The sequence below is a fragment of the Clarias gariepinus genome, chromosome 1 (assembly GCF_024256425.1).
Source record: "Clarias gariepinus isolate MV-2021 ecotype Netherlands chromosome 1, CGAR_prim_01v2, whole genome shotgun sequence".
NCBI lineage: Eukaryota > Metazoa > Chordata > Actinopteri > Siluriformes > Clariidae > Clarias > Clarias gariepinus.
Window position 1 is genome coordinate 3,717,446 of NC_071100.1, and position 9,346 is coordinate 3,726,791.

Below are 9,346 nucleotides of genomic sequence, written 5' to 3' on the forward strand. Positions count from 1 at the left end.
CAATCTCCAGATGTCTCAGGATGGGTAGAAAAATACAGAAAAGATGGAGAGAATTAGCGTAGTTGCCATTCAGGATAAGTGTAATGGAGTATGAGGTTATGGGTTGAGTTACGCGTATGCCAGATTAAAGAGATACGTCTTGAGCCTACTTTTGAATTGGGAAACCGTGTCTGCTCCCCGAACAGTGTCTGGAAGTGTCTGGATTAGTCAGTCCAGTCCCAATGGATTAGTCAGTCCAGTCCCAATATTTTGAGGTAGTTGAGTTAAGCTGTGTGATAATGTTTGTGTTAGTGTGTCTGTGTGTGTGTGTGTGTGTGTGTGTTATCAGTCCAGTCCCTTTTTGTTGAGGAGACGGATGGCTTGTGGAAAAAAGCTGTTGCACAGTCTGGATGTGTGTGCCCGAATGCTTCGGTACCTTTTTCCAGATGGCAGGAGTATGAAGTGTGTGTGAGAGGGGTGTGTCCGATCAGCCACAATGCTGGTAGCTTTGCGGATGCAGCGTGTGGTGTAGATGTCTTCAATAGAGGGGAGAGAGACCCCGATGATCTTCTCCGCTGTCCTTACTATCCGCTGTAGGGTTTTGCGATCCGATATGGCACAATTCCCAAACCAGACAGTGATGCAGCCGCTCAGAATGCTCTCGATAGTTCCTCTATAGAAGGTGGTCAGGATCGGTGGTGGAAGCTGGGCCTTTCTCAGTCTTCTCAGAAAGAAGAGACGCTGTTGGGCTTTCTTGTGTAGGGAGCTGGTGTTGAGGGACCAGCTGAGGTCCTTCTCTAGGTGGACACCCAGGAATTTGATGCTTTCGACGATTCCCACAGAGGAGCCGTTGATGCTCAGCGGAGAATGGTCGCCTCGTGTCCTCCTAAAGTCAACAACCATCTCCTTTGTCTTTTTAACATTTAGAAACAGGTTGTTGTCTTTACACCAGTCCGTTAGCCTCTGCACTTCCTCTCTGTACGCTGACTCGTCGTTCTTGCTAATGAGACCCACCACGGTTGTGTCATCAGCGAACTTAATGATGTGGTTCGAACTGTGTGTTGCTACACAGTCGTGAGTCAGCAGTGTGAACAGCAGGGGACTGACCACGCAGCCTTGTGGGGCCCCAGTGCTCAGTGTGGTGGTGCTGGAGGTGCAGTTTCCGATCCGTACTGACTGAGGCCTACCGGTCAGAAAGTCCAGAATCCAGTTGCAGAGGGAGGTGTTCAGGCCCAACAGGTTCAGCTTCCCAATCAGTTGTTGGGGGATGATAGTGTTGAATGCTGAGCTGAAATCTATGTACAGCATTCGAACATATGTGTCTTTCTTGTTCAAGTGTGTGAGGGCAAGATGTAGTGTAGTGGAGATGGCATCATCCGTTGAGCGGTTAGTACGCAAACTGCAGTGGGTCCAGTGAGGAGGGCAGCAGGGTCTTGATGTGTCTCATGACGAGCCGCTCAAAGCACTTCATGATGGTGTGTGTGAGTGCAACGGGACGGTAGTCATTGAGACAGGACACAGTAGACTTCTTGGGCACGGGGACGATGGTGGTGGCCTTGAAGCACGTGGGAACGACGGCGCTGCTCAGAGAAATGTTAAAGATGTCGGTGAGAACATCTGCCAGCTGTTCAGCACATTCTCTGAGCACTCTGCCTGGGATGTTGTCTGGTCCAGCAGCTTTACGTGGGTTGACTCTGCGTAGAGTTTTCCTCACCTCAGCTGTAGTGAGACACAGCACCTGGTCGTTCGGAGAAGGGGTGGTCTTTCTCGCCGCCACATCGTTCTGCCTGTCAAACCGAGCAAAGAAGTTATTCAGCGCATCTGGAAGGGAGCCGTCACTGTCACAGGCAGTTGATGTCGTCCTGTAGTGAGTGATGGCTTGTAAACCCTGCCACATGCGCTGTGTGTCGCCGCTGTCCCTGAAGTGATTGTGGATTCTCTGGGCGTGTGCGCGCTTTGCCTCTCTGATGGCCCGAGAAAGTTTGGCCCTTGCTGTTCTGAGGGCCACCTTGTCTCCCGCTTTGAAGGCAGAGTCTCTGGTCCTCAGAAGTGCACGCACTTCCGCAGTAATCCACGGTTTCTGGTTGGGTCGTGAGATGATGTTCTTGGAGACAGTGACGTCATCGGTGCACTTGTTGATGTAGCTGGTCACTGATGACGTGTACTCCTCCAAGTTAATATCAGATCTACAGTATTAAGAAGAGAGCAAGAGAGTAGAAACAACTTCTTTATATATATAAAATAATTCTAACAGGGTAGTGGGTCTGCCAGATAATTTTCTTTTCAGTGTGAATCCAGTTGCCTAAAGGTTAGAAATCCATATAAAAATTGTTTTTTTAGATCTGGTACACATGCATTTTCAACCAAGCATGAGCACCTTATGTTGCTATCACAGAACTGCTGTTTTTATAATACGCTCGGACAGAGCAACTTACATTTTTATTTATCTTATTATAAATGTGAGCAGTTGAGGGTTAAGAGTCTTGCTCAAAGGCCCAACAATGGTAACTTGGGGGGTGGGGGGTTTGATCCTGGGACCTTCCGAAGCATAGTCCAATGTCTTAACCACTGAGCGACCCTTGCCTTACTGATAATAAACATTATTAAAAAGCCATTACAGCAGTATTTAGGAGGAAGGGGGTACAAATTAAATATACATCAAGAAGCATGTCCTACCAGATATAAAAATCTCTTATGTTTCACAATCAGTGACTGATACAGTAAATTAATGATTTTATTTACACAGATGCAAATGAACCAGAAGTATGCTGTTTGAATTTCCAGGAGGCGAAAGTCCCTCTACATCGTATTACTGAGTACAATAAAACCCGCCTTGATTGTACAAAAGCTGGAGTCATGTAAATTTTCAAAACTCTGCTTCATTTTAAGGAGAAATAAGTTTTTTTTCCCCTCATTTAACAATGATTTGATGTAATATAAACTAATGTTTATAGTTTAGGATGAGCGAGAGTGTTAGATTAAATGTTTGGATTATAGTTTATTTTGGTGTAAATTTTCTCTCTTCTGCAGTTTTATCATGAGGAATGGGCGTCGCCTGTGTGCAAATCCCAGAGTTCAGTGGGTGAAGGAACACATGGATAAAATTGACCAGCGTGTTCATAAAACCTCAAACTAACTTCTGCCTGGAGTGGTTACATTTACCCTTCTTTAATACAAAATTAGATGTTTTTTGTTCTCCATATTTGGATAGGATAAATAAAGCATTTATTTTAATTTTGTTTATCTAAGACTTGTGGGCACAAATTTATTTTACATTATATCTATATATTAAAGGACATTGTATTACATATTATGGCTGAGTTTCTCTTCTTCATATTTTAAAGGAAACCATGTTAGTTATTTTAAAATACATAAAAGTTTATATTACATTATGAAGCAACAATTTAAAAAGTTGTCTTAATAAACACGAGGGGTGTTCAAGTCAAACTGGGACTTCTGATTGTGCAGAATAACAGAACTCCCTTTATTTCTCTATATAATCCTCTGTTACACTAATGCACTTATCCCACTGTTACACTAGTGTTTGGCTCCATCAAGGTAGAAAGTTCTCAGTACTCCGGAGCCAAGGAACTATTTTAAAACATTTAAACCTCAAGATATGTGTCGGCAACACATATTCACTCCCACAGGGAATGACGTCGCACAAATGTAGAACTCTAAAAATTATTATTATTTCTTCTTTTTTATTTTGCTTGGTCATAGTGTATGACATGTAATCATGTGTATTTGTGCTATTTCTTCTTCTCAGTCATGTTTGTATAGACCAGTGGTTCTTAAACATTTTCTGTTATTCCATACTTTTAAGGGCGTGGGTGAATTTTCAAGCCCCACTTTTCAACATAATCATAACGAAATCGGTTTACTATTTATTGAAATATCAAATGTTTAAACCAATAAGATCAAATAACACAAAGTTCAAACCAGATAAAATACACGTGCAATTGTTATAACAGGCTTACTTCATCACTTATCTAGAGCTTTCTTTCAAAGAAGTCGAGTGGCTTATTAACGTGACTGGGGTGTGTTGTCTCTAAGTGTCTTCCTACTTTGTTGGGTCTCATGCTGTCTGCTGCCAGCGGTTTAAGACACAAAACACACACGGGTCTCTCCTCTGCCCTCACCATCACCACCATGAATCCAAGTGCAACATACAGTAGGCTTCCTCATGTTTTCCTTTTGGTTGGCTTTTTGGTAGATTAGGCTGATGGTGCTGAATCACCTGCTTTTTTATGGTCCATGTAACAAATGTATCCATTGACGTTATTATGCTCACTACATACAGTACGCTACTGACCTGGTTTGTGTCCGCTGTAAAGTTTAATATTCGCATCTCCGAATTCAATAGCTGCGTAAATAAACCCGCAAATAAGATACCCACATATATTTCCTCTCTACATTGTCTTTAAGCTCCATTCGCCTTAAATTATACATGTTTAAAAGCATAAACACCATTATTCTCTACGGCGCAACGAATGATTTAGGGATCATCGCAAAATGCCGCACACCAACAAAAAGCGTAGAAAGATATTGATCTTCCCTTCTGTTCAGCGCCTGTAGGATCAAAAAGCTACTTTGTTGCCACACTGGAAACTAGAAATGCCAGACTAGTACTGACTGATAAAATATTAATGTTTAACAAAAATACAGAAACATCAGCATACACATTGGAATAAATGAAATGACATATATAATACTGAATGTTTCCCTATATATTGTTCCTCTGCAATTAACACGCCGACGTTAAACCGTTATTGTTGCACTATGGTTCCACTTTTTCTCTGATGTTATTTTAATTTACTTGTATTAATGATCCATTTCTTTGCGTGTGATTGTTTAGTTTCGAGTGTCCGATCTTTATTGTCAATAAAGAAAAGCATGAATTAGAATAGGTACTTTCCTATTATTTTTCACTAATTCCCTCCTGTTCATTGCGCCCCACCTGTCATGTCTGTATTCCCCACTAGTGGGGCGCCACACTCTGAGAACCACGGGTATAGACGGTTAAAATGAAGAGAAGTTCAGTTCATCATACCTCCTATTTTGTGCTGAATAAAAGGATCTCATTCTATTATCTGGTGTACAATTCTTACCTCTATATATGTTTATTAAAAAGATAGGAACACTAAAAATGGCAAACATACGTTTTAAGAGCTTCTGGCTTAAACATGTAGAAATGAGAGGTCAGGATTGTACGGGGGATGTTACAATAACTCCTATTATGTATTCCTGTAATGTGTGTGTGTGTGTGTGTGTGTGTGTGTGTGCGTGTGTGTGTGTGTGTACGCGTGCGTGTGTGTGTGTACGCATGTGTGTGCCTTGGCACTGCGTCTAGAGTGTATCCTGCCTTGTGCCCTGAGCTCCCTGAAATTGACTTCACACACATTTCAGAAATTGCAAAGAAGAAAATAAATATATGACAGAATGTATCTGTACCATCACCAAATGATCTAAACCACTAAATGCTTCATTGCCGTTACGAGATGATAAACTCATTATTTCCTTTTAAGAATTTATTTAATCTTTATTTCTTTTTTAGATTTTCATAATTAACACATTATCTCATTGCAACCCCCCAAATTCTATTAAAAAATAAATTACTGATTTTATTGTTTGATTGAATATTTATTGATTGTCATTATTATACCCCAATCTGATTGGTTAGGAGATGCTGATTCATTTTCTATAATAGCAGCTCTACTACTACTCCCTACTTATAAGGGAAATCCACACATTTTGTAATTAGAAAGAGTTCAAATCTCTCTGTTAGTGTGTGTGTGTGTGTGTGTGTGTGTGTGTGGGTGTGTGTGTGTGTCATGTAAGTTTTCAAAACTCTGCTTCATTTTAAGGAGAAATAAGATTTTTTTTCCTCATTTAACAATGATTTGATGTAATATAAACTAATGTTTATAGTTTAGGATGAGTGAGAGTGTTAGATTAAATGTTTGGATTATAGTTTATTTTGGTGTAAATCTTCTCTCTTCTGCAGTTTTATCATGAAGAACGGTCGTCACCTGTGTGCAAATCCCAGAGTTCAGTGGGTGAAGTGTGTGTGTGTGTGTGTGTGCGCTGAATTTTTACATTAAACACCAAACAGCAGTGCCCTCACCTGGTGGCTTCTGTTTCTTTTTGATGATCATGACCTTTGACTCTGTAGTTTTGTGACAGTTTGTGGTTTTGGTGCATCAACCTTACAAACCATCACACTGAGCACTCGAGGAACATTTAAAAAATGTAAATATTCAACAGAATAGTTAGAATTATATACATTGAAATGACAAAAAAAACAATCAATTTAGTGATTTTCTTGTCTTGTAAAATAAATTTATTTATATTCTTTAATGTTTTACATAAAATGTTTAAAGAGTTAAAGGTTTTTAGAAGGTTAACATGATATTTAACATGATGTAATAATAATAATAATAATAATAATAATACTCACTCACTCTCACTCATCTTCTATATCACTTTATCCTGTATGCAGGGTCGCGGATAGCTTATTCCAGGAGTCTTAGGGGATGAGGCGGGGTACATTCTAAACAGGGTGCCAAAACATCACAGGACAAACACACAAACACACTCATGAACTATGGGCAATTTCGGAACACCAGTTAGCCTAATCTGCTTGTCTTTGAACTGTGGGAGTCTGTTCATTGTACTTTGTCACCGTCAGATACTGTTTCCCTTATATTTTCTAGTTCCCACACATATTGGACTGTTGCTACTGATTTGTTCCCACACCAAAGGTGAATTAACTGAGTTTTATTCTCTAAATATTGTAGCGTTTTTACGCCGGGAAGAATGCTGGAGAGACGAGTGAGCTTATTTGCTGCCCAATGCAATGGCTGGGAGTACTTTATTAAGCACACAGCATGTAAAGCATGAGCAGCACCTTCACTCAGGAGCCTACATCCAATTCAGCACTAGCTTGAACTGGAGCACATTTCACACTTCACACCCCCCTCACACACAACAGGGCCGAAGCCACCAACCCAAACACCTTTCCCCAACATGGTGAACACACACCGACATTCCCGCAAGGCATGCTGGTCGTCAGCCGCCGCCCCGCCCACGCCACACTGCCCCCACCCGAGCTGTGACCGTCCCTGGTCACCATGACGAACTCCGTTTCGGAGGCGTGGAGGCGGTCGGCGCTGGCGGTGGGAACACCGGCGTCCTTTGGCAGGTGAGGGGTGAACGCGAATGTAGCCCTGAGGCGGTCCGGCCTCCAGAGTTCGATGGTTCCCCGGCGTGCGGCTGTGGAGGCGCAAGACGGTCCCGGTGGGGCAAAACTCGTGCCCGCCCTGCCAACCGCACCCGGTAGATGACATCGGAGAGCCGAGCTGGCTGTGAGTGTCCACGCCCATTCGCCCCACAGGTGCCCCCACCCAAAGGTCTTGCAGCGGTGCCCGCGAGCGCTGGGTGGGGCCCTTCTGCCTGGCGATGAGCGGTTCACAGTTCCACAACCCGTGGGAAACAGTGGAGCCGGTGTCCACGAGCGCCCGCAGTAAGACGCCGTCCGGCACACAGTCGATGTAAAGCCCCGCGGGGCTCCCCAACTGTCCACCCGGCGCTAGTTTAGCGGCTGCTGGTGTACGCTGTCCCTCAGGCCTGAGAACGTTGAAGCGGTAGTCCGGCTGTCCCTCAGGCCTGAGAACGTTGCAGTGGTAGTCCGGCGGTCCCTGGCCTCAGCGTCGTCGCGGAATCTTGGAAGCGGTGTCGAGGCCTAGCCGCGACGGGTATCCCTGTCCCCGGCTAGGTTCACCTACCAAGCGCCACTGAGCTGCGGGCGGTCGCTCGGCTCTTTCGCCGTGATGTGCCGCCATTATGGGCTCAACGCGCTCGACCTCGCGCAGCGCCTCGTTACGGTCACCCGCGCCGTCGCCGCGAAACGTCGGAGAGCTGCTCGTTGTCTAGCCGCGACGGGTAGCCCTGTCCCCGGCTAGGTTCACGAACCGAGCGCCACTGAGCTGCGGGCGGTCGCTCGGCTCTTCCGCCGCGATGTGCCGCCGATATGGGCTCAGCGCGCTCGGCCTCGCGCAGCGGCAGGTCGCTTTGCCGGCTAACGGCGCACGGAGCTGTATCTTGCTCCGGCGCTTGCGCAGCGCCAGCCTCCGCCCAGAGATCCAGCGCCCGGAATTTTCTGCTTCCCGCTCCGCGTTGGTTGACGTGGTGTGCTCGCGCTAGCTCCGCCAGGAAAGCGCTTCTTCTGCGCAAGTAGTCGCTCCGCTACACGGCGGCCCGCTTGGATTTTTAGAAGGTCCTCCTTTGTGCGCTCGAACCCGTTATTCTCCATCCCACTTCTGACACCAATGTAGCGTTTTTACGCCGGGAAAAATGCTGGAGAGACGAGTGAGCTTATTTGCTACCCAATGCAATGGCTGGGAGTACTTTATTAAGCACACAGCATGTAAGGCATGAGCAGCACCTTCACTCAGGAGCCTACATCCAATTCAGCACTAGCTTGAACTGGAGCACATTTCACACGTCACACCCCCCTCACACACAACAGGGCCGAAGCCACCAACCCAAACACCTTTCCCCAACATGGTGAACACACACCGACATCCCCGCAAGGCATGCTGGTCGTCAGCCGCCGCCCCGCCCACGCCACAATATGTTCATTATAGCAAGGGAACACATCCCGATGGATAGAATTGTCTCTGTCAGATACTGTGTCCCCTCTGCTTTCTATATAAATAACTTCCCTCATGTATCAGACTGTTACTGCGGCTCTCTGAGTTTCATCACTAACACTATGTTCATATGTCCATGTTCTAAATAAGTAGTAGAGGTTCTGTTACTGCTCACTTGTTTACACAGCAAAAGTGAACCAGCTGATTCAGTGAAGTTTTATCATTATAAACACGTCCTTTATAGCAGCAGAAACACATCCTGATGAGTTTGTGCTATCAGTTAAGGTTCCCCCTCTACTGTTCACATACAGATGTGTCCACAGCTGTCAGGATGGTAATACTGACATGTTTACAGCCGACAGGTGACCCGTCTGATAATAATAATAATAATAATAATAATAATAATAATAATGCAATATAATTAGCATTTTATTTGTGTGATGTGAACTCACCAGGTCACATCTATCTGAATAAACCCAAACTGTATGAAATGAATCAGCATTAGTAGTGCTCCATTTATTATCAAACACAATCCAGAACAAAATTCATTTGTGAAATAGCATAAATAAATCATAAGTAGTGTAGACCAGTGATAATAAAACAACACAAAGCATATTATGATGAGTTTTGTTTTTAAGGCGCGTGAAATTCGCCGTCTTTTCCATTTCAGTGATTATAAAACGCCAACAATGTCATTTTTGTCCTTTACCGCG